This window comes from Nycticebus coucang, chromosome 21 (assembly GCF_027406575.1).
Source record: "Nycticebus coucang isolate mNycCou1 chromosome 21, mNycCou1.pri, whole genome shotgun sequence".
NCBI classification, from domain to species: Eukaryota; Metazoa; Chordata; class Mammalia; order Primates; family Lorisidae; genus Nycticebus; species Nycticebus coucang.
In genome coordinates this window covers 63,982,585-64,008,209 of record NC_069800.1, presented here as the reverse complement: position 1 = coordinate 64,008,209, position 25,625 = coordinate 63,982,585, and the positions used below count along the sequence as shown (strand labels likewise).

General features: G+C 48.8%; 1 protein-coding gene across 4 annotated transcripts in view; it reads right to left on the bottom strand.

The window, feature by feature from the left end:
- Window positions 1–25,625, bottom strand: part of PHACTR3 (phosphatase and actin regulator 3) — a 222,029-nt gene that overhangs the window by 146,543 nt on the left and 49,861 nt on the right. The window contains exon 1 of one of the 4 annotated variants that reach the window (XM_053574692.1): window positions 19,232–19,254. The exons of 2 other annotated variants lie outside the window; for them this stretch is intronic. The gene's annotated coding sequence lies outside the window, so the exon portion shown is untranslated. Of the gene's footprint in view, window positions 1–18,727; window positions 18,751–19,231; window positions 19,255–25,625 lie in introns of those variants that run through there. One more of the 4 variants, XM_053574693.1, reaches the window with a different exon arrangement.

Below are 25,625 nucleotides of genomic sequence, written 5' to 3'. Positions count from 1 at the left end.
CATCTAATTGGGACACATGCTTTGAAAACTCTTCTTAAGAAAAATACATTTCTGAGTCTTGGCTGGAATCTCCATAACCACCCAGCACTCCATAGGACTGTTTGGCCCCAACCGTTACCATAATAAGTTTTCTTATAATGATTTCACAGATGACATAGTTGCTATTTGCTTTTTTAATATGCTTACCATAAAATCTCACTCTCATTAGCCTCTTTTTTATATGAAGCCAAGTCATAAAAAGACATTCAGAAATTAACTCAGATAAAGAAGCAATTACACAGCATGTGAACTCTGGAGGGAAAATCAATGGACTCTTCAGCCTGCTCATCATTCAGCAACGCTGATCTGGATGGAGCAAAGGAAGTGAAGTTGCAGGGTCTACCCACCAGTCTCCCCATTCACATGCAGACATTCCCAAACAGAAACATGAGGTCTCTCTCCTCCTGGCTTGTGTTCAGGGGGCAGGGGTGGGGGGAGTCTCGGGCAGTCCCCAGCCCTCCCACAGGGGCCTCGGGCTATCTACCGCTACTCAGAGGTGATTTCTTTAAGCTGCAGCCTGTCTCTCACCCACTCATCCTCACATGGAATAGTGTCACCCCATCCATCAATTCACTAATCCAAATGTATCCTCTCTAATTAGTGCCAAATGGACATGACAGTGATGGATGCTGGTGAGCTGAGGCCAGGAGAGGCTCCACGTTAAGCACCAAGGTCAGCTGGTTCCTGGGAGGGGAAGCAGACAGTATCAATTCACTCATCAGCCCCAGAAGGCCGCATCTACCAACTGCTCCCTGCCCTCCACCCTCTCCCTGGGACAACCAGTGTAAGCCATCCTGTTGCTGGGGAAGGAATCACCAGGAGATTCTAAACAACTTTTCTAAAGACATTTCTTTCCCCCTGCCCAAAAGCCATCATGCCCTTTCCTGGTCATAGCACCTCGGTTTCCCTTGAGGGGGGCCCAGGCCTTGCCCAGTCAGGCCAGGTGCTTTGGAAGAGGCTGACACCTTGGCCAGTAAGATCTGATTATGAGAGTTTGGGCTTCTATCTTCACTAGTGGGAAAGAAACTCTCCTCCTTCCCTGAGCTGGTAGGCTGGAGCCTGGAGATCTTGGGGACCCAGGAGGGGAGGGAAGAGCTGGCAAGAGCAGTGAGCACTGACAGCTGGGCGATGGGGTGGGCAGGGAGTGAACACTGGCAATATTATCAGGTCCCCCACATCTAGTGGACCTGACAGTCACACTCTCCTGGACCAATTAAACTCTTGATCAAACTTCGATGGTAAAGCCAGCCTGGGTGTTTTCTCTGCAGCAGCAAAAGCTACATGGAGCTAAAAGAATTTTGACTGGTAAGGTGAGAAACTTTCCAAAGAGGAGGCGCCCGGCCCATATCATCCATAAATCAGCCTGAAGGATGTATCCCAACACCAGCAATCTGCAGGGAGTATATCACACACACGGGCTCACGGCTGGAAAGAAGTAGGAAAATAGACAACCCAAATACCCCAGTTTATAGGGCATCAGTGGGGGGCTCTGAACTGGATCCAGGGACCCCAATTCTGAATACATTTAGGAAACCAGGTGGGGAGTCAGATGTTGTGGGAGAGGACTCCCACAGGCTATGACGTCTGTGATTATAGCACTGTTCCTTTCTCTGGGGACGTGGCAGCTTGTTTGTCAAAGGGATACAGGGGAGACACAGGGAGGGGAAAAGGTATAACAGAAAGAGTAGGAAGCTCCCATCCTTGCCTGCCCACCCCCCTGACCTCTCCCTGCACTCAGCGCCCTCCCCAGTGGACCCCCAAGTGTCCTGAACCACTCACTGCATCACACCATCACCCTTGGGGCTCCCACTTGTACCTTGACTGTACTGCAGCTTCTCCACATGGATCACCAAACTGTGGCCAGAGCAGTCTCAACCCACCCCTTCCACCACATTTGAAACCTTCCAAGGCCTTCCCGGTGCTCTTAGTGAAAACAAAATAACCTCAGCTGGAAGTTGGCTCACATCCGTAATCCGAGCACTCTGGAGGCTGAGTCAGGAGTATGCCTTGAGCTCAGGAGTTCAAGACCAGCCTAAGCAAGAATAAGACCCCGTCTCTACTAAAAATAGAAAAACAAGGTGGGTGTTATGGTGGGCACCTGTAGTCCCAGCTGCTTGGGAGACTGAGGCAAGAGGATCGCTTGAGCCCAGAAGTTTGAAGTTGCTGTGAGCTATCATGATGCCACTGCACTCTATCCTGGTGAAAAGAGTGAGACTCTATCTCAAAAAAATAAAAATAAAACAAAAAATAAAGACAAAGGGAGGTGGAGCAAGATGGCGGCCAAGTAACAGCTTCCCTGTAACTGGGCACGGTGAGTCTGGGGAGATAAGACTCCGGGCATCTCTGGCTGTTGGGATCTGCCTATAATCATCCCTTTGAGGGTACAGGGAGTCACCAAGGGACTTCTGGACCCCAAGAGGAGGACAAAAACAGTGGAAAACTGGCAAGTGGTTGCGTGTGTTCAATCGACCTAATCCTGCCGGCAGCTGTAAGTACAAGCAGCAGTGAGACTGCAAACCAGAAAGGCCTTACCTGTGAACTATTTCAGTATTTTCAGACTTGGCACTCAGTTGAACTGCCTTGGGGAGAGCTTGAGCAGCAGTGAGGAGAACTGTGGGCATTGTCTAGGGCCCCAGACTGAGCCGCTGAGCCGGACAGAGCTAATGGTGTTCGGCTGTGGTCCACAGGGAGCCATTATGAGAGAACTGCCCTGCAAGCTCCACCCTCAAGGTCACAGAGCAAGGATTGAGCGGGAACTAGTAACCTAGTGACTGAGCAGCCTAAAGGTGGGGACTGAGCTGCCTTTCAGCCTTAACCCTCAGGGGCAGAGGGAGCCTCAGGCTTTTGCCTGGTTAGAGTGCCATGGCATCACAGCTCATAACAACCTCAAACTCCTGGGCTTGGCACTGCCTGGACCTCCATAAGAGCAGCACCATGACTCGTACCCGCCAGGCCTCCGCATGCCCTGACCAGGAACTGTGGGAGCCACGCAACCCTGCACCTCCCTCCTGTACCCTCCCTGCCTCCAACTGGCCTGCTCATCTGGCCAGGGACTCTGGTAGCCACATGCCCTCCGGAGCCCTCCCTGCCTCTGTGCACAGCCCTTCTCCTGGCCATAGACTGCTGGAGCCTTGGGCTTTCTGTGCCAAAGTTACTGGGCACCAGGCACTCCCAGAACCATGCACACCACCTCCTGCCCTGTTGCTGTATCAGGGTGTGTCATACTCTGGAGCTGCTTCCATAACCAGAACTCCCTGGCTGGGGCAGCCCCAGCGGAACTACACAGGGTCACTCCCTACAAAGATCCAGCAAAAATACAGTGATCCCTCTGGGGTCTAATCTTGGAGAGACACCTCCCCAACTCTGAGGATGGCCAGAGGCAACAGTGAAAAACAATCACAAGGTGAAATCAACAGAAAAACTATGGCAATATGAATAATCAGAGTAGATCAACTCCCCCAAGGATCAATGGCGCAGACACAGCACAAAATCCCATGCACAAACAAATAGCTGAGATGTCAGAAATCGAATTCAGAATCTGGATAGCAAATAAGATCAAATTAGAATTCCAAGCAGTAACCCAAATGATATCTCAAGAATTCAACAAATTCAAAGACCAAATGACCAAAGATTTTGACACATTGAAATAAGAAGTTGTAGACCTCAAAGATCTGAGAAACACAGTAGAATACCTCAGAATGGAGCAAGCAGAAGAAAGGATTTCTGACATTAAGACAAAGCTTTCAAACACTCCCAAACTCTCAAAGAAGAAGAGAAATGGAAGGCAAAAACAGATCACTCTCTCAGAGAGCTCTGGGATAATTTGAAGAAAACCAATATTCATCTTATAGGGATCCCTGAAAGTGATGAAGTGGCTTCACAAGACACAGAGTCTCTTCTCCATGAGATTATGAAGGAGAACTTTCCAGACATGCCAAGAGATTCTGAAATTCAGATAGCAGATACTTTCAGAACTCCAGCACGACTCAACCCAAATAAGACCCAGATACATCATAATCAATTTCACTAAAGTTAATATGGTGGAGAAAATTCTGAAAGCAGCCAGACGAAAGAAAACCATCACCTACAAGGGCAAGAATATTAGAATAACTACAGATCTCTCTGTTGAAACCTTCAGGCTAGTAGAGGATGGTCATCAACTTTTAATCTCCTAAAACAAAATAACTTTCAACCCAGGATCCTGTACCCAGCTAAACTGACTTTCATTTATGATGGAGAAATTAAATACTTCAGTGACATTCACATGTTGAAGAAATGTGCCATAACTAAACCAGCTCTCCAGGATATTCTCAGACCTATCCTCCATAAAGACCAGCGTAATCCTCTACCACAAAAATAAACCCACCCAGAAAATTTTGATCAAATTCCAACTTCCACAGTTGCAAAAGGATTAAAAATGTCCACCGGACTCTCGAAAGGCTTATCAATATTCTCAATTAATGTGAATGGTTTAAATTGTCCTCTAAAGAGGCACAGGTTGGCTGACTGGATACAAAAACTCAAGCCAGGTATCTGCTGCATACAAGAATTGCATCTTACATTAAAAGACAAATATAGACTCAAGGTGAAGGAATGGTCATCTATACTCTAGGCAAATGGAAAGCAGAAAAAAGCAGGCGTTGCAATCCTATTTGCAGACACGATAGGCTTTAAAACAGCTGAAATAAGGAAGGATAAGGATGAACACTTCATATTTATTAAAGGTAATATGATGAGATTTCAATTATTAATATTTATTAATCAGAAAGCACCTCAATTTATAAGAGAAACTCTAACAGACATGAGCAACTCAATTTCCTCCAGTTCCATAGTAGTTGGAGATTTTAACACCCCTTTAGCAGTGTTGGATAGATCCTCCAAAAAGAAGCTAAGCAAAGAAATTTTAGACTTAAACTCAACCATTCAACATCTGGACTTAACAGACATCTACAGAACATTTCATCCCAACAAAACTGAATACACATTCTTCTCATCAGCCCACGGAACATACTCCAAAATTGACCACATCCTAGGCCACAAATCTAACCTCAGCAAATTTTAAAAAATAGAAATTATTCCTTGCATCTTCTCAGACCATCATGGAATAAAAGTTGAACTCAATAACAACAGGAACCTGCATACCCATACAAAAACATGGAAGCTAAACAACCTCATGCTGAAAGATAGATGGGTTATAGATGAGATTAAGAAGAAAATCACTGAACTTTTGAAACAAAACAACAATCAAGACACGAATTACCAGAACCTCTGGGATACTGCAAAGGCAGTCCTAAGAGGGAAATTTATAGCACTGCAAGCCTTCCTCAAGAAAACGGAAAGAGAGGAAGTTAATAATTTAATGGGACATCTCAAGCAACTGGAGAAGGAAGAACACTCCAACCCCAAACCCAGCAGAAGAAAAGAAATAACCAAAATCAGAGCAGAACTAAATGAAATTGAAAACAAAAGAATTATACAACAGATCAATAAATCCAAAAGTTGGTTTTTTGAAAGGATCGATAAAATAGAAAAACTTTGGCCCACCTAACCAGAAAAGAAGGAGTAAAATCTCTAATTTCATCAATCAGAAACGGTAACAATGAAATAACAACAGACCCCTCAGAAATTCAAAAAATCCTTAACAAATACTATAAGAAACTCTACTCTCAGAAATATGAAAATCTGAAAGAAATCGACCAGTACCTGGAAGTATGCCACCTACCAAGACTCAGCCAGAACAAAGTGGAAATGTTGAACAGGCCTATATCAAGTTCTGAAATAGCATCAACTATACAAAATCTCCCTAAAAAGAAAAGCCCAGGACCAGATGGCTTTACGTCAGAATTCTACTAAGCATTTAAAGAAGAACTGGTACCTATACTACTAAACCTCTTCCAAAATATAGAAAAAGAAGGAATATTACCCAACACATTCTACGAAGTAAACATCACCTTGATCCCCAAACCAGGGAAAGACCCAACAAGAAAAGAAAATTATAGACCAATATCACTAATGAATATTGATGCTAAAATACTCAATAACATCCTAACAAACAGAATCCAACAACACATCAAAAAAATTATACACCATGACCAAGTGGGATTTATCCTAGGCTCTCAAGGCTGGTTCAATATATGTAAATCTATAAATGTAATTCAGCACATAAACAAACTAAAAAATAAGAACCTATGATTCTTTCAATTGATGCAGAAAAAGCTTTTGATAATATCCAGCATCCCTTCATGATCAGAACACTTAAGAAAATTGGAATAGAAGGGACATTTCATAAACTAATAGAGGCCTTCTACAGCAAACCCACAGCCAATATCGTATTGAATGGAGTTAAATTGAAATCATTTCCACTTAGATCAGGAACCAGGCAAGGTTGCCCATTGTCTCCATTGCTCTTTAACCTTGTAATGGAAGTTTTAGCCATTGCAATTAGGGAAGAAAAGGCGATCAAGGGTATCCACATAGGGTCAGAAGAGGTCAAACTTTCACTCTTCGCAGATGATATGATCATATATCTAGAAAACACTAGGGATTCTACTACAAAACTTTTAGAAGTGATCAAGGAATACAGCAATGTCTCAGGCTACAAAATCAACACCCATAAATCTGTAGCCTTTATATATACCATCAATAACCAAGCTGAAAAAACAGTCAAGGACTCTATTCCTTTCACAGTAGTGCCAAAGAAGATGAAATATTTGGGAGTATACCTAACAAAAGACGTGAAAGATGTCTACAAAGAGAACTATGAAACTTTAAGAAAAGAAATAGCTGAAGATGTTAACAAATGGAAAAACATACCAGGCTCATGGGCTGGGAAGAATCAACATTGTTAAAATGTCTATACTACCCAAAGCAATATATAATTTTAATGCAATTCCTATTAAAGCTCCATTGTCATATTTTAAAGATCTTGAAAAACTAATACTTCATTTTATATGGAATCAGAGAAAACCTCGAATAGCCAAAACATTACTCAGCAATAAAAACCCAGCAGGAGGAATCACACTACCAGACCTGAGACTGTACTATAAATCGATAGTGATCAAAACAGCATGGTATTGGCACAAAAGCAGAGAAGTAGATGTCTGGAACAGAATAGAGAACCAAGAGATGAATCCAGCTATTTACCGTTATTTGATCTTTGACAAGCCAATTAAAAACATTCAGGGGGGAAAAGATTCCCTATTTAACAAATGGTGCTGGGTGAACTGGCTGGCAACCTGTAGAAGATTGAAACTGGACCCACACCTTTCACCATTAACTAAGATAGACTCTCACTGGATAAAAGATTTAAACTTAAGACATGAAACTATAAAAATACTTGAAGAGAGTGCAGGGAAAACTCTTGAAGGTACGGGCCTGGGTGAATATTTTATGAGGAGGACTCCCTAGGCAATTGAAGCAGTATCAAAAATACACTACTGGGACCTGATCAAACTAAAAAGCTTCTGCACAGCCAAGAACATAGTAAGTAAAGCAAGCAGACAGCCCTCAGAATGGGAGAAAATATTTGCAGGTTATACCTCCGATAAAGGTCTAATAACCAGACTCCACAGAGAACTCAGACATATTAGCAAGAAAAGAACACGTGATCCCATCTCAGGGTGGGCAAGGGACTTGAAGAGAAACTTCTCTAAAGAAGACAGACGCACGATCTACAAACACATGAAAAAAAGCTCATCATCCTTAATCATCAGAGAAATGCAAATTAAAACTACTTTGAGATATCACCTAACCCCAGTAAGAGTAACCCACATAACAAAATCCCAAAACCAGAGATGTTGGTGTGGATGTGGAGGAAAGGGCACACTTCTACACTGCTGGTGGGAATGCACACTAATACGTTCCTTCTGGAAGGATGTTTGGAGAATACTTAGAGACCTAAAAATAGACCTTCCATTCAATCCTATAATTCCTTTACTAGGTTTATACCCAGAATACCAGAAATCACAATGTAACAAAGACATCTGTACCAGAGTGTTTATTGCAACCCAATTATAATTGCTAAGTTATAGAAGAAGCCCAAGTGCCCATAAATGCTAAGTTATGGAAGAAGCCCAAGTGCCCATCGACCCATGAATGGACTAGCAAATAGTGGTACATGTATACCATGGAATATTATGCAGCCTTAAAGAAAGATGGAGACTTTACCTCTTTCATGTTTACATGGATGGAGCTGGAACATATTCTTCTTAGCAAAGTATCTCAGGAAGAAAAATTATCCAATGTATTCGGCCCTATTATGAGGCTAATTTATAGCTTTCACATGAAGGCTATAACCCAACTATAGCACAAGACTATGAGGAAAGGGCTGAGGAAGGGGAAGGGAGGGGGAGGTTAGGGTGGAGGGAGGGTAATGGGTGGGGCCACACCTATGGTGCATCTTAGAATGGGTACAGGCGAAACTTACTAAAGGCAGAATAAAATGTCTACATACAATAACTAAGGAAATGCCATGAAGGCTACGTTGAACAGTTTGATGAGAATATTTCAGATTGTATATGAAACCAGCACATTGTACCCCTTGATTGCACTAATGTACACAGCTATGATTTAACAATAAAAAAAAAAGACAAAAATCTCTCTAACAGGGCCTACCTGGTCCCTCTCAGGGCTGCCTTCCTCAAGACTCTCTTGTTTCTGTTCCACCAAGGACATCTTCTCAGAGCCTCCCATCTTTCTTCCTGTCCCTGGCTCAGCACACGTGCGCCACAGCTGCGTCCTCCCTGTGACCATCAACTCTGGGCTGGTCAGAGTCCAGCTCCAAGTTCTGTTCTCAGGCACATGCTCCCCTCCCAGCTGCTGTGGTGGCAGGGTCGGCACCTGGAACCACCTAGAGCAAGGGGTCCACTCCCGGCCCCCAGTGCTGGGCTCAGAATGGGAGCAGGGAGGACCTGCAAGAGAGTACATGTGACTCAGAACTCTCAGACCCCCTGGTAAGGTGCTTCCCTTTGAGCCAGAACAAAAGCTGATTCAAAAAAAGTCAACAGTACAATTTCTGGAGAAAGAAATTTTACTCATTATTATTTTAAAAGCAGGTCATTTTAAGATGACGTAGTTTTATGGTCTTTCTTTTTCCTTTTAGTGTATCATAATATCCAGGACCACCTGACTTTTTCTTTTTAGAGACAGAGTCTCACTTTATTGCCCTCGGTAGAGTGCAGTGGCGTCATGGCTGACAGCAACCACCAACTCCTGGGCTTAGGTGATTCTCTTGCCTCAGCCTCCTGAGAAGCTGGGACTGTAGGCGCCTGCCACAACGCCGGGCTATTTTTGTTGTTGCAGTTTGGCTGGGGAACCCGCCACCCTCGGTATAGGGGGCAGGCGCCCTGACCACTGAGCCACAGGTGCCACCCACCACCTGACTTTTTAAAACACTCCATTGTTGACTAGTGAACTCTGGGGGAACATGTGCCTGGGGCCCAGGGCTCGCTAATGAGCAGTGGCTGTGACAACACCCACTGCCCATCTCGGAGGACTTAAGCCTCATTCTGCCTGTGCTGGCCGGGGACTGGCTAGAGGCTGGATGGCTGACGGGTCTCCCAGACTGCCAGCGGCAGGGTGCTAAGATCCCTGAACTTCCCAGAGACACCAAAGGAGCCTGGGCAGAACAGGGGGTGGGCCCGAGGGATGAATGTGGCTGGCAGCCGACAGGGGCCCAACAGCCTCATTAAAAATATGGGAAAGGGAAGCAGGAAAGAAATCGTTTCATTCATTAATTCAAGTAATATTATTAAGTTTTCATTATATGCCAGGCGCTGTGCTAGGTACTGGGAAAGACTACTGTCATTAAAACACTGTGACATAAAACATATGCTTCGTGTTTTCATTAAAACATGACTGTGTCATTAAAACATATTCTGGTGGCGTCGACAGGCATCTGTGCGTACACACGCACATGCACACACACACACAAACATGCACACATATGTGAATGTGTAGTGTTATATAAATTCATATTTCACATGTAATATAATCACATTTAATTGTGCATAAATTGGATAGGCCCAGATGGTGATGAGCGTGCCCAGGAGAAAACAGAGCGGGATGATGAAGGCTCCTGGCTGGCAAGGGGCATCTGGGGCTGACATGCGGGTGACGAGGAGCCCGAGCCGGGGATCTGAGGGGCGAGCCGGGGCAGCCGTCTTCCCTACTGCCTTCCCCTCACTGCCCTCCCTCCCGAGTCCACAGGAGAACTTCAGTTCATTCTAGAGATGAACACAGCACTTGGTCTCTGGGCACAGGGAGGTAAGCCCAGCTCTGGCCTGTGGGGACTCGCCATGCCTGGAGAACCAGAGAGTGGAAAAAAAAAAGAAGAAGAAGAAGAAGAAAGAAAAAAAAAAATGTGTTGGAAACACTGTGAGAAATCAGTAGCAGCAGGGCAGGGTAAGTGACGTGAAGTGACGTGTGGGGTGCTCAGACAGCGGCAGGCAGGGCCAGGTTGGTGCAGACAGAGGCTCCTGGGAGGGGGGTCTGGACCCCCGACAGGCATGCCCCAGCCTGCAGCCCGTGCAGGTGTGCAGGCCACACCACAGCCCGGACAGCCACCAGGTGTGTACATGCACCCGCTCAACACACACGTTCCGCATGCCGCCAAGTGCCAGCCTTGCGGGGGCCTGGACCCTGCGGGAAGCAAAACAAACTCAGCTTCCCCCTTTTGGAGTTTACAGTTTATTGGGGTGGGGAGAGGCCCGGGAGAGTTAGACTACAGAGAGACAGGACAGGGTTGGACTGAACAACGACACACGTCCCGGCCACTGTGTATTTCCTCATATGGCACAACAGACAGAAGTTAATTCAACACTATTTCTCACCTAAATGCAGCACACACCACACATTTCCCCAAATCCAGGCACACACAGTCCCCTGGGGACTCTGGTCTGCTGATGGGCTGACTGGCAGCTCCCTGCTCCACAGGCGGCAGCTCCACTACAGAAGCTTTTTTTGCTCACAGGGTCCCGCAGTCCTCGGCCCTGTGCTCTCACAGGGTGAGTATTTGATGAACTTTGACTTCATAAAGGAGCCTTTTCCACCCACTAGAAATGCCCCTGTCCATCCATAACCCTCAATAGCTGCTCAGCAAGTGTTGGCAGCCCAGGCAGAGGGATGAGGATTAGTCTGGAACATTCCAGGTCTGCCAGTGCCCAAGGAGAGGCAGCTTCTGCCCTTTCCCAGTCATGGCACAACCTCACAAAACACCACCACGCAGGATCTGACACCTGTCTGGGCACCACTTTTGTGGGGAGCCCAACTGCACTCCTGGGAGACTGAGCAGAGGCTTCTTCCCATCCCCAGCCTCCTTTGCCTTTGGAATCCAGTATTTTTAGCAAAGTGAAGGGTTGTGTTAGCAGCAGTCATGTGGGTCCTGAACACCCCTCACGCAGGAGCCCTCCTCACCCCCCTGAGCTCCCCGCTGGTGAGCCAGGAGTAGGCCAGAACTCCCCTGCACTGCCAGGAAGGATTAATTCTCCCACGGGGATTGCATTTAGATGCATTTTAACATGCAGTGTTTGCCTTCTAATTTTAGAGTCTAATTATCCTGTGAAGAGCGAGGCAAATGTCTATTCTCCGCTTGAAACAAGGGCACAGTTTTGTTCAGAGTACTCCAAAAGTGGGCAAAACTTAGCAAAAGGCAAAACTCATGTTAGATCACGATGATTAAAATAATAATAAAAACAGATCATTCTGTGTGTGTGTGTGTTGAATTGCTCCAAGGCTACTTAGTCGAGGCCCATTTAAAGCAACAGGGAACTCAGGTGTAAACTTAGTGCCCACAGATGGAAAAAGTACTATGAATGAAGAGGAAGAGCATTCACCAAATGGACACTGGGGGTTTTCTCACTCTGATCCACAGCTTTCCGGGAAGAAGAGCATCCTTTCAGCCAACCTGGTTCAGCCAGAAAGCACTGTCTGCGTCCAGACACCCCAGCACCTGCTGTAGCTTCTGCAAACAGCTACAAGATACAGAAAGTTGCTTTTCCTCTTTTTACTTTTTGTAATTGTTTCAGGTAAATTGAGGGTACAGAGAATTAGGTTACAATGTGTGCATTTGTTAGGTAAAGTATCTCTGAAAATGATGTCCCACCCCCAAGAGGAAAGTTTCTAGTCTTCATTCCTTCTGCCCCAAGATCCTGCTTCTAGGAATTTAGCCTCAAGAAATAATTGAGATGTACACAAAAGATGTGTATCCTGAAGTTTAAACGGAGTTATTTGTTAGAGTAGGAAAGAGGTAAACGAACAAAAGCCTCAAGCCAGAGAGTTTCCAACCAAAGAGGGATGGGCGAGTGTGTTTTGGCAAATTCACATTCTGGAGCTTTAGGTTTCTAGTGTCTTGGGACAGGTGAAGGCATGTGTGTGACACGCATGTAGCATGCGTGTGATACGTGTATAATACACCTTAACTCAGTAGATGATGTGCACCAAATGATCCCAATACCGCAACCGTTTTTACAGAGATGAGAAGCTGGAGGAACAGTAGCCCTAAGAGTTATCTGTCCTTTGGAGTAGGAGTTTGTGAATAGTTTTTATGTCTTTCATAGTTTCTGTGTGCTTGTAATTTTCAATAATGAACGTAATTTTCTTTCGAATAAGAAATCTAAGAGAAATAAAAATGAAAGGTCATTAGGCAAGCAAGCAAATAATTAACTATCCGAATAGCCCAACCCAGCACCCCCTAACGTCCCGGGAGCTAGAGAAGACAAGCTGGAAGAAAACGGGCGGCAAGCTTTTCTGTGTCTGAGTCACTGCCTGTCTTTAATTTTCACACTTTGCTCCAAAACTGAGACTCTGCTGACACTCTGTCTCCTCTACATCCAGACATCATCAGGCCACAATAGGAACCAGGGGTGCCATGAGGTTTTGTTGACTTTAAACAGACTAACAGAGAAGCAATTAATAAAAGGGGACCAGGGCATCACGGCTGCATAAATTATTTGTATATAAAGAGTCTCTGGAAACTGCCAGGTCACAATTTCTGCCTCAGGGCCGTGAGACATTCTTGACAAGGTAATTATCTATTGCGTGGACACACACACTCACACACACACATCCGCAGATGTACATGTGATGGCCGATTTAGCGTGTCGGCTTGACTGGCTTCTGCATGCCCTCACGTTCGGTGAGATGCGTCACTCTGGGCATCTGTGACCAGGTTTCTGGATGAGACTCGCCTCTGCATGGACTAAGCAAAGCAGACGCCCCACAGCGGGGTGGGCCTTGTCCCACCCAGAGGCACCAATTAGAACAAAAAGGTGGAAGACTAGAGATTTCTCTCTCCACCTGTCCCTGAGCTGGGACGACGTCCCTCTTCAGACTCACTGACATTTGTACCATCATCTCTCCTTTGGACTCGGGCAGGGATGATACCATTAGCTCTCCCAGGTCTGTAGACTGCTGACTGCTGTGGTTTCTCAGCCTCTAAAACCACATGAGTCGATTCTTCCTTATTAATATCTACTGATAGGTAGGTAGATAGATAATCTCCAAATTCTATTGGCTGTGCTTCAGGAAGCGTGCAGGTTAAGATGACTCACATACACACATGCCTGCAAGGCCTGTGTCTTACCTCCTCTCTGTATGTCTGTCTGTTCTATAGACAGGTACCAAGAGAGACAGGGAGAGAAAAATCTGCTACAATAATGCCATGAACTTGGTTACGAAACCAGTCCAGCTGGTCCATTTTTGGTCCACCTTTACAACATACAAGCCAAATGCTTGATTTCCAAAGACACATTTAAGAATGTTTTGCAACAAGTTATTTGTCAGTGTTCTCCCTACAGTGTGTAACACCCGTGGTCTCTGAGTGTTCTCCCTACAGTGTGTCACATTCGTGGTCTCTGAGCGTTCTCCCTAAAGTGCGTCACAACCGTGGTCTCTGAGCGTTCTCCCTACGGTGCGTCACGCCCGTGGTCTCTGAGCATTCTCCCTACGGTGCGTCACGCCCGTGGTCTCTGAGCGTTCTCCCTACACTGCGTCACGCCCATGGACTCTGAGCGTTCTCCCTACGGTGCGTCACACCCGTGGTCTCTGAGCGTTCTCCCTACACTGCGTCACACCCGTGGACTCTGAGCGTTCTCCCTACGGTGCGTCACACCCGTGGACTCTGAGCGTTCTCCCTACGGTGCGTCACACCCGTGGACTCTGAGCGTTCTCCCTACGGTGCGTCACACCCGTGGACTCTGAGCGTTCTCCCTACACTGCGTCACACCCGTGGACTCTGAGCGTTCTCCCTACGGTGCGTCACACCCGTGGTCTCTGAGCGTTCTCCCTACACTGCGTCACACCCGTGGTCTCTGAGCGTTCTCCCTACGGTGCGTCACACCCGTGGTCTCTGAGCGTTCTCCCTACACTGCGTCACACCCGTGGTCTCTGAGCGTTCTCCCTACGGTGCGTCACACCCGTGGTCTCTGAGCATTCTCCCTACACTGCGTCACACCCGTGGTCTCTGAGCGTTCTCCCTACACTGCGTCACACCGGTGGACTCTGAGGGTTCTCCCTACGGTGCGTCACATTCGTGGACTCTGAGCGTTCTCCCTACACTGCGTCACACCGGTGGACTCTGAGCGTTCTCCCTATGGTGCGTCACACCCGTGGTCTCTGAGCGTTCTCCCTACGGTGCGTCACATTCATGGTCTCTGGCGTTCTCCCTACGGTGTGTCACACCCGTGGATTCTGAGCGTTCTCCCTACACTGCGTCACACCCGTGGACTCTGAGCGTTCTCCCTACGGTGCGTCACACCCGTGGTCTCTGAGCGTTCTCCCTACGGTGCGTCACACCCGTGGTCTCTGAGCGTTCTCCCTACGGTGCGTCACATTCATGGTCTCTGGCGTTCTCCCTACGGTGCGTCACATTCATGGTCTCTGGCGTTCTCCCTATGGCGCGTCACACCCGTGGTCTCTGAGCGTTCTCCCTACGGTGTGTCACACCCGTGGTCTCTGCGCGTTCTCCCTACGGTGCGTCACACCCGTGGTCTGTATAGTCATGCTATCTTTCTCTGAGGTGCATGTGAAGGTTTACATGTGCTTGAGCCCCCTGGAGACAACACTCATCTTCTCCCCACAGTTACCTTCTCTCCTATTGGCATGAAAAACTGGACTTCAAAATTCTCTTGAAAACCAAAGGGCTAAGAGTCACAGACTCAGATTCCCACACCATCACAATCAGCAGGCTGTAGGCATCGTCCCCTGTAGTCAGGGCAGGGGGCTGGAGTTGCCGCAGGCTGCACCCCTCCCCAGTGTCTCTCTGCCCCAGCTGGGGCCAGCTGCTCTCCTCACCTTGACTGTTGATAACTGCCTGGCCCCAGGGGTGTCTGGCTCTACAGCCTTGCTCTGAGTCAGCCCACATCCAACCAGGCTCTGTGGCAAGTCTTTCTTCACCATCTTGTCCTCCAGGGTTTCTGTGCACAGGGTCTGCCCACCCAGACAGCAAGTTCCTCACAGCAGGACATTAAGGGCCACCAGAGCAGCGGGAGCTGGTGAGCACCGAGTTGTTATGATGAGCCAAGCAATTCCATATTTACTGCACTTTTCCCAATAACCACCCAGTGCTAAGAATCTTTCTCACGATGGCTCAGCTGGTGAGTGGCTGACCCAGTCAGGTCTGCGTCCAACATGGCCAGCCCCTCCACCAGGCTGTGCTCTCTGCTGCACAGTGGCAGCTCTGACCCCAGCACACACAGGACCAGAGACGCCCGCCCTCCCTGAACACACAGGATCAGAGACGCCCTCCCTCCTTGCTCCCTCAGGATCCCTCCTGCCAAAACTGGGCCTAAGAAAGCCTCTGTCAACACAGGGGCATCAGAGCTGAGTTTGTTTTGTCTTGTTTTGTTTCTCTGCATTCTCATGGAGAATATGGAAAGAAGAAAGAGAACAGATCTGTAAAAATTGAATCCTAGCACAGAACATCTCTTCCAAGAGTCTAAGACAGCGGTCTCAACCTTCCTCCCTTTAATACAGTTCCTGTCGGTCAGGACCCACAGATTGAGAAGCGATGGTCTAAGAGAAAGAAAACAAAGAGAGTGAAACGGAAAGCAGAAAGCGAGATAAGGTGACTTGACACTTGACACCAATTTACTGCTGCCTGCCTTCCGTGCATGTGCACCACCTTCCTTCACCTGCACCTGGACACTGAGGATCAGAGAGGGGAATTAACTTATCCAAAACCACACAGCTCATAAGCAATACCAAAACTCTCTGTGGCTGACTCCCTAGACCCCTCGAAATCAGCTTTGTAATCATTCTCTTTCAATCAGCCAGCCCAGAAGAGGCCCAGGCTGTAAAGGTGGGAAGAAGATAAGCTTCAAGTTGGGATATTCAAGCTGGCTGGAGGCTAGTGATATGGTTGTTCCCTCTTAGAATTGTGTGTGGTTCATAGACCCTTCTCCTGACTATAACCTCTCCTCACCTCTGGGATGGCCTCTTGGCCAAGGGAAAAAAACAGGCAAACGTGCAAAGTTGCACCCCAGGTGGTCTTTTCATCAGGATCCGATGTCCACAAATGGGGAGACCTTGGAGGTAATTCTCCCCACCAGGACCACGTCTCTGTTCTCTCTTTAAGCATCTGTCCTTCCAGCTGCCTGCCCTTCCACCCACTGGTTCATCCTTTCAGCCATGTGTTTATCCTCCCATAAGTCCATCATCCACTATCCATGGATGTCCCTATCCATCATCCGTCCACCTGTCCACCCACCCATCCATCCATCCACTCATTCCTTCAGTCATCTACTGATCTATCCATATATCTACCTATCCGTCAACCATATCCCGTCCACCCATCTGCCCACCTTCCAGCCATCTACTCATACAGATGTCCATCTACATAGCCATCCATATATCTACCTTTCCTCCACCCACCTATCCATCCATCCACCCGCCCATCCACCCATACATCTGCTCACCCACATCCAGCCAGCATTCACTGAGGCCCTCCCCTGTGTAAGGTCCTGGGACAGAGAACTAGCTGGACACTTCATAAGGCTATAGCTTGGCCCATATGACAGATGTTCAACTACTAAGAATCTAAAGGACAATCAAATGACAGTTTTGGTGAGTACCACTACCTCACTTGCCAAGGACTCCAGGGAGTTCTCAGTTTCCTCATCTGTAAAATGGAGACGACAGTGCCTGGTGCATTGGTTATGAGGATCAGCCCACAGAGCCCCTCCTGGGCCTCACTGAATCCAAGCTACTATTAAAGTCTGCTGTCCACAGGTCCAACCTACACTCTTCTAAACGGTCCAAAGATTCAGGAACCAGTTTATAACCGCTGGCCCAGCCAAAAAAATAAAACGAGCAAAAAAATGAGCAAAAACATTTCCAAGTAGTGACTTCTGGAAGTGGTGCAATTTTTCACCATCAGCTCATCAAGAAGGAAGAACGGCAGATAAGACCCAGTGTCAGCAGACATGAGAGGCCACAGCAGCTTCTCAGCTCCTTGCAGGAACATAAATTGAGAAAGTCTCTTAGAAGGACCTCGGAACAAACACAAAAACATGAAGTACCTCAAAATCAGGACATGCCTCACTGGGCAGCTCACCCTGGTCCTAACTGTGACCCACTCGGAGAGGCCACTGCACGCACAGCACCCACAGCCAGCCATTAATCGGATGACATACAGCTCTGGACGTTCACTTGTCCTGGAGGGACACAGGGGTCATGCCCCATGTGGACAATGTGAGTCCCTTCTCCAGCATACAAATATTTGAAAGTGATACCAATGTACAGTTCAAATCATCTGTAAATACATCTTGGGATTTAAGATCTTAACTTTTTCCTTCACTCTTTTCTACATTTAGCAAATATTTTACTTGAGAAAGTTTAATTTTTATATTTAGAGATTTTTTAATAAGCAAAAACATAATAAACAGCAAGCAGCAGCCTTCTTCCCTTATTTCAGCCAAAGCTAGCCTCCAGAGAGGATTGCAGAATGCTGAACCCACACCACACTGCCCGTCCTGTACTCTGAGCAGGTGCCTGCATCACCGCACTGCCTAAGGTGGCCGCTCCTAGCCACAGGTGCCTATTTACATTTAAATTAATTACAGGAAACAAGAATTCCTTTCCAAGGTTGCATGAGCCACATTGCAAGGGTTCAACAGCCAACTGTGGCCAGTGGCTACAAGATTGGGCACAGATCTGGAACATTTCAGTTGTTACAAAGGGTTCTTCCAGACATCCCTTATCTGTAAGGAGCCCTGTGACGTGAGACCAAAGAAGGGGAGAACGTATGAGCACATCTGAAGTGCAGGGGCAGCAACTTTTTCCTATAAAGTGTCAGAAAGTAGTTTCAACTCAGCAGGTCAGAGACACGCTCACTCTGCGGCTGCCAAGTGAACAGGAGAGACAAATGGCCAGCAGGTGGGCCTCCAGGCAATGGTCTGTGGCCCTGGCTCTAGTGACTGTTACTGCTACTGTCACGCTGTACAGTCAACACCGCCACCCCTGCCTCTGCGCTGGGTACCATGCTAAATGATGCATTTTCTCATCTAATTCTCACTGTGACCCAACCAGGTCGAGTGACCCTGTTTCACACAGAAGGAAACTCAGTCAGGGAAATGAAGTAAGCAACCCACGTGGGAGGGCTGGGATTTGTGTTCAGGTCAGCCGGACACCATGGGCTGCCCTGTGGCCACAGCACGTAATCCCCCGTAAGCGTAGAATGAGACAGCACCATCACCTGTGGCCACTAGCACTGATGTAAGGCCTTGTGTTTCGCGCCCTTCCATGAGCCGAGTTCCTGGCAGGTATTTCCCAGGCCGTCACGTGAAGAGCTGTGAGCTGAATGATGATTTAAACCTAGCAAAGAAATCATGTAAAAACAAGGCATTTCCCAATAATGTTATGCAGTTGAATAGTTTGGGAGAAAATATGCTTTGGAAAATTCAAAATGGAATTAGCAACCGATCAGTTAATCTGTTACAAAGTCTTTGGTTTTGTAAGAACCTCCTAAATTATTAATCATGTTATCCATAAACTCAGCCTTATTACACAACTCAAAGAGCCAAGTCTGGGGCCACAGGAGGTGATCAATTGTGGGCACGGGTGATTCATTATTAAAATTAAATACATCATTAGTAGCTCCTGAGAGTACCTTGCTCCGTGACTTACGGAGCCACAACACACAAACCACGGCTTATATAAGTGTGTCCAAGGAACTCAGCTTCCATTTTCAAAAACTTACTTTTATAAGAAAAGCTTAACCCCAAGCACTCGCTGTCACCAGGAGTCACAGAGGTCCCTCCATCAGCAGAGGTCACGGGCACACATCTCTTCTCATGTCCTCCCCACCTCCTGCATGGCTCAGTGCAGTTCCACTTTGGAAAATCTCTGGAAACGGGCAGTTGGGTGAGTACTACAAGGACAGGCGGGGACGATGGGTCATCTGGGTGTCCCCAGAACCAGGTTTGCGCTTGGAAGCAGGAGTGAAGGGCAATGTGGGGGAGTTAGCTGAGCATTTGGGTCCAGCCCTGACACTTTGATTAGCCCTATGATCTGGGCAAGGCCATTCCCTTCCTCTGTGCCCCTGTAATAATGAGAAAGTGATAAGACCCCACTTCCAAGCACCTCAGGCATAAAGGAAACACATTGATGCCCAGCACATACCAGCTTCACCCATGCTGAATCTGGGGGCCCAAACATTAGCCCTGGGAAATCAAACTTCATTACCTCTTTGCTCAGCTTTCTTTCAGGCTGGAGCTGTCTCCCACAGGCCCCACCAGGCCAGGGAAACAGCCACCACCCAGGTTCACACATCCTACCACTTCTGTGACCCCTCAGTGGGCAGAAAACATCTCTCTCCAAAAGCTCCCATTGAAGTCCTGGGATAGATGCTCATTGGCCTGGCCTACGTCACACACTCATCCAAGAACCGGTCACCCTGAGCAGAGGGAGAGGGTGGAGTGAGCTGTCACTCTGCACCATGCAGACGGGAGCAGGTGTGCTTCCTGACAACCACAGTCAGGGGCTGCGTAAGGAAGAACAGCGGCACCCAGGACACCCTCAGCATTGGCACTCGGCCCCAACACGCAACAGGTGTGAGAGCTTCAGAAGCTGGGTCAGTGGTGAAGGCGGATCAGCACCACTCGGCTCATCGTGGTCCCTGAGGGCACACGGGGCCCATTGGAAGAGAGGCTGCCAGGCCAGGGCCCAGATGAGGTGATGTCCACGTCCTCTGTACCCTGGATGTGGCAGAGGAAGGACAGTGCGGCAGTGAGTGCTCCAGATCAGTCCTTGCTCAGCCCGGCCACTGCCCTCCTAGGAAAGGACAGGGGCAGGAGCTCCATGCTATACTGCACAGGGCTTCTGGGACCACAGAAGCAGCTCTAAGGACTGAACAGAACCCCCGTTCATACAGCCCCAACCCCACCTCAGCCTGTTCAGCTGCCAGTGGTGGTGACATTTCCCAAGTCTTTTAATAAACGAGGATGCCCAGCACACACCAGCTTGCACGGATGGCACGGTAAGGCATTCCCAAGGCTGGCTCTGCAAACTTGGAAAGCCCGTCCTCTGCTGGGGTGTGCGGGCTTTCTGATGCTTTGAGCCTGAAGTTCTGTCGCTTTCAGGAAACAATATCCATATGAGTGGGACACTTTGTTTCTTCTTCATTGCTGTCTTTGTTTTTAAACAACTGTATCTGACCAAAACTTAACAATTAGTGACCTGTGCCCACTCTGCTCTCCTTGTCCGGCTACCTGCGACAAGGAGGCTAGGACAAAGCCCTGGCCATCTCCTCCGCTCCCGCCACAGCTCGGGTCTCTGCCTGCACACCTGCTTCCCTTAGAGAGGGGCAGGATCTGGACCCCAGTGGGAATTGGGGTGGGGGGGACAGAGGCTGAGGAGGTGGCCATGGCCCCTGGAGTTCTGTAGAAAAAACGAGCAACGTGGCCCTTACATGCCACGGTACCAGCATCCCTCACACATAACCAGCACAGCTCAGGAGCTGCAAGGGCCAGTCCCTTTATTGAAAAGTAAAGTCTTACCTGATCGTGCTAAATCTGTACCTGTGATAGAATTTCATGCTCCTGTCCACCACACAGCAACAATAGTGCCCATGAACCTGTTGAGATCCACTGAGGCCTTGGCTTTAGTTAACAGTATGGCATCAATGTCCACCTATGGGTGTTGGTCAGTCTACCGTGGAACGATAGACACTGTTATTGAGGGACATTTCAGGAATGCTCTACTATTTTTGCAACTTCTATGTGAGTCTAAAATTATTTCAAAATAAAAAGTTTAGAAAATGTAAAAAATTGTAAAAAGCGAAACACTACCTCCATCACTTCCTTCTCGGCTTAGATGTCCCCCCATCCTTAGCCCAGTTCCATTAATGTGTTGTCCCATTTCCAGAAAATCTAGCCTGCTTTCGGCCCATCTGAATACGAGTTGTGGGGAATCTTCCAGAACACATTCACCCACAGGCAGGTCTTCAGCCCTCCCAGGAGCCGAGAGAAAACGAGCCCATCCTCTCACCCACTTCGTGTTTCTTTGTGTTTTTGTTAATTTTGTCACACAGAACCCAGGGAGAGAACAGGACTGGCCTTTCTCCCGGGAGCCGGAGGCGGGCCGTGCACGTGTCCCCGCTCACCGCCAAGGGCTCCATTCACACTGGGCCTCAGGACCCGCCTGCTCTCTGAGAAACGCCAGTTTCGGTTTCTAGCCATCGCTTGTTCCCGCAGTGTCCCTGGCCTGCCTCAATGGCCAGCCTTGTCTTCGAGGAGTACAAAGCTGCCTTTGCCTGCGGAGCCGAGTAAAGGGAAGCTGCGGCCGAGGTGGGGGAGTCCCCACCACTGCGGCTGGCTCAGTCTCTCCCCACACAATAGCGTGCCCCTGCTGGGACCTGCACAGCTGGGGGACCCCGGAGCACCGTACCCCTGGCAAGTGAGGAATATAAATAAACCAGGAGGGGGACATGGGAGGGGAACACAGTCCCTGGATGGCAGTGCCCTGAAGTGCTCACTTGAGCTTGAAGCTTCTAAGTTGAAGCCTGAAGACCTAGATGGCTTCCCTGTCACTGGGGGCATTCAAGGAGGGGCAAGACTCCGACTGGGCAGGGATTCTAGGGAAGGGAGGAAGGAAATTAGCACAGCACAGACAGATGGACAGATGGATTATTAGATGGATGGTAGACAAATGGGTGACATATGGATTGATAGATAATGATAGAAAGTTGACAGATACAGATGTTAGATGAATTGATGAATAAATGACAGATTGGCAGGTGATAGGCAAAGGGTGGGGGATAGATAATAGACAATATAAAAATTGACAAAGCTAGATGGGGGCTTCTTAAACAGGAGGGCACAGTGGAGTCACACAGCAGGTGGAGACCCTGGCCCAGTCTTCATTCTCCATCCCGGTTCCTATACCCACCCCCACTTAGCCCCGCTCTATATATCGTTTCCATGTCAGGATTTGGTAGGACCTGGCCAGGCTGAGCAGGGCACTGACCTGCCCAGACTCCAACCTGCTCATCCCCACGGCTCCTCCGTTGCCACCCAGGGTCACGTCATTCCTCCAGCTGCTCAGACCAAAGCCCTCGGAGTCTCCCTGGATGCCTTCCTCTCATGCCAGACATCTGATCCCTCAGCAAACCCAGGGCTCTACCTTCAAGACGGGCCCACATCTGGCTCTGCCGCATCCTGATAGATTTCTCCTGAGGCAGAGCTGCTTAGGGGTGGCCGGTTTGTTTGGAGGATGCTCTCAGGAGGAGAGAGTGGGGGCTAGGGATGGGAGGATGGGAGAAAGACACACAGACACACACGCAAACACACACGCAAACAAGTACATGTTCAAGGCCATCACAGGGGCAGCAGGGCCTTCATTCTGCAAAAGAATCACCCACCTGAAGGACGAGTGCTGGGACACTTACTCCCATCCCATCAGCTAGGGACAGTCCCTCAGGCCTCAACTCCCCTGACGCCCTGGCTGTACTCCTACCATAGGGCAGAAGGTCCCCTATGGTAGAAGGTGAGGCTGCAGGACTTTCTGGAAAACCTTAGGTGGTAGAGGGCAGCCTACCTGTACATTTGCCAATTTTCATGGTGTAAATACTTCCCACCACTGCTAGCCTTAGCATCCCTGAAACTGTCACCAGTGGCTCCAGCACGGTGCGCATGGCTTGCCATGCTCAAGCTGGAGTCCCAGCTGAAGACCAAGGCACAGATAGCCCAGGCAGGTGTGAGGCAGGCACTGCAGCTTTCCCTTGGGCCTCAGCAGCCTCCCCTCACAACCCCCACAGGATCCTAAACCTGGCCATCTCCCGATGCCCCAGGGCCTTTGCACATTCTATCCCCATTGCCTGAAATGTTCTTCTCCAAGGTTGTCACCTGACTGACCCCTAACTGTGCCTGGTCTCTGCACAGATGCCCTCTCTGACTACCAATGTAGGTAGCAGACTCTGCTCCCTTCCCCTTCCTTCCTCTAACCTGGTCACTGCTTAGGACACCTGTACCTGTGCAGAGTCATATCGCACATCTGTGTCTACCCTGCCTCCCCTGTCCCACTAGACTACTCACTCCATGAAGGCTAAGCCATCACAGTCTTCGCTATTTCCCACCATGGCCATATTGTATGTTCTAAAAACAGCCACAGGCTGGACATCTAGCAAACATCTGCAGAATGGCCGGTGATCATGAATTCCAGAGGGAAATCTCAGATCAATTCGCTTTATAAACTCCCCACAGTGGATGGCAACTTGTGTTCCTGGCTCCTACCTCCTGGGCCCAATGCTTTCTAAGGTCTGGCCCAGCCCTGGTGCCCCAGGTGGGCTGGGTTCTCCCCAGAAAGGCACAAGCACTAAGATGTCCCACAGGACAGAGACCCGAATGTCCATCACCACAAATGATGAGGTGTGAGCCTGCAGGTATAAGGGAAGGGTGCACCCTCCAAATTTACTGCAGACCCAGAACCAGCAGAGTGACACAAAGAAACATCAGTTAAACATCAGCCCCCGCCCAGCAGCTCCCGACAGAGACTACTACTGTCTGTAACCCTGCCAGACAGGGATGGTGCCCCCAGAGGGAGTCTACAGGCATCCAGGTAGGGGCCATGCCCGTCTGATATTGGGCAGACAGGGAGGAATTTGGCTCCGGTGGGCAGTGGGAGTGGAACAAGTTCAGGATTAGAGCAGCCACAGGCGGCCAGGGAGACGCCGGCACGCAGCTCCCTCACAGCTATAAAATCCTACAAATGACTTCTCTTAATTTTAACATCAGCTTTGGGCGAGGGCCACAAATAGATTTCTAAATATATTCCAGCACAGAATTAAGTGGGATCTTCCCATTTCTCAAGCGACTCAAAGGGATCACATCAGACGGCAGAGCACACGAGCTGAGCCACTGCTGGGGAGTGGCTGTCCTCCACTAGGCCACCCCAGCTCCCACCAAGCCCCCCCAGCTCCCACGGATGTTTCCCACAGTGGGTTGAGAGGGGATCCTGCCTCCAGACTATGCAGCCCTCAGTGGGGGCCTGGGAGTCCAGAGAGCGTGCAGGGCAGACCCCGGCTCTAGGCAGAATTTACAAAGAAAACAAATGAGACTCATTTGTCCTGAAACTCAGGCTCCTACTCCCCAGGGAGGTTAAAAAGAAGGTCACAATCACAGGCCTCTTGACAGAATCCCCTCCGGGTGCTCCTCAAAAATGCTAGGCTCCTCCAGAGAAAGCAATGTTATATCGCAACGCCACAGGGAGCCCTGAATTGGATGGGGACACAAGGGAGAAACTAGAGTGGAGTGCAGACTTCAGTGAGTACAGAGTTTCAGTAGAGGCTCGTTGGGTGACAAATGCTCACAATAACGTAAGATGTCAGTGTGTAGCACACACAGGTACGTGAGGAAGAACTGTACCACTTGCATGATCTTTCTGCAAAACTAAAACTATTCTGAAATTAAAAGCTTTTTCTTTGGAGTTACTGTCTTCTTTCCCCTAGGCTGAGTGAGAGGTTCTCACAGGTCAGCTCCCCCACCTGGGATGGGTTTCTCTCTTGGGCGGAGCCAGGGGACAGAGCTGAGGTGCCTGAGACCACAGGGCAGAGCAGGCAGCTTTAGGGACCTGCCTGCACACCGGCCACTGGGGGTGTTCCCTGCAGGCTAGAGGAGCAGCCTGGGAGGGAGAGACGCTCCAGTGCCCAGAGCAGGGGTCCTCTAACTGAGGCGGTCCTCAGACGGCCTGTTCCCAGGCTTAATGGCCAGGTGCCGAGTCTGGGGCCCGCCCCACTGAGCTTGGCAAGCCCTTTCAGGGAGGCTCATGTGTGCTGGCATGAAACGCCTGCCACAGAGGGTCACCCATGAGGGCAGAGGTGCCGACAGGCAGCACAGGGGTGAAGCGGGTCACCAGTGGGCTGGGCGCTATGTATAGGGTTGACACACACTGTCCTCAGCCTGAAAGACACCCTGTGGATGCAGATGTCCAAACTCCCGTGCAAGCACCAAGAGTCAGCTCGAACCACTCCCTGACCACCACCAACACTGCCCTGGCCACTCCCTGCTCATGATCCCAGGCTTCCCCAGTGGCAGGGGTGGGGGGGTCAGTTAACAGACAGTTAATGGCACAGGAGGCACAAGAGGGAGAAATAGCAG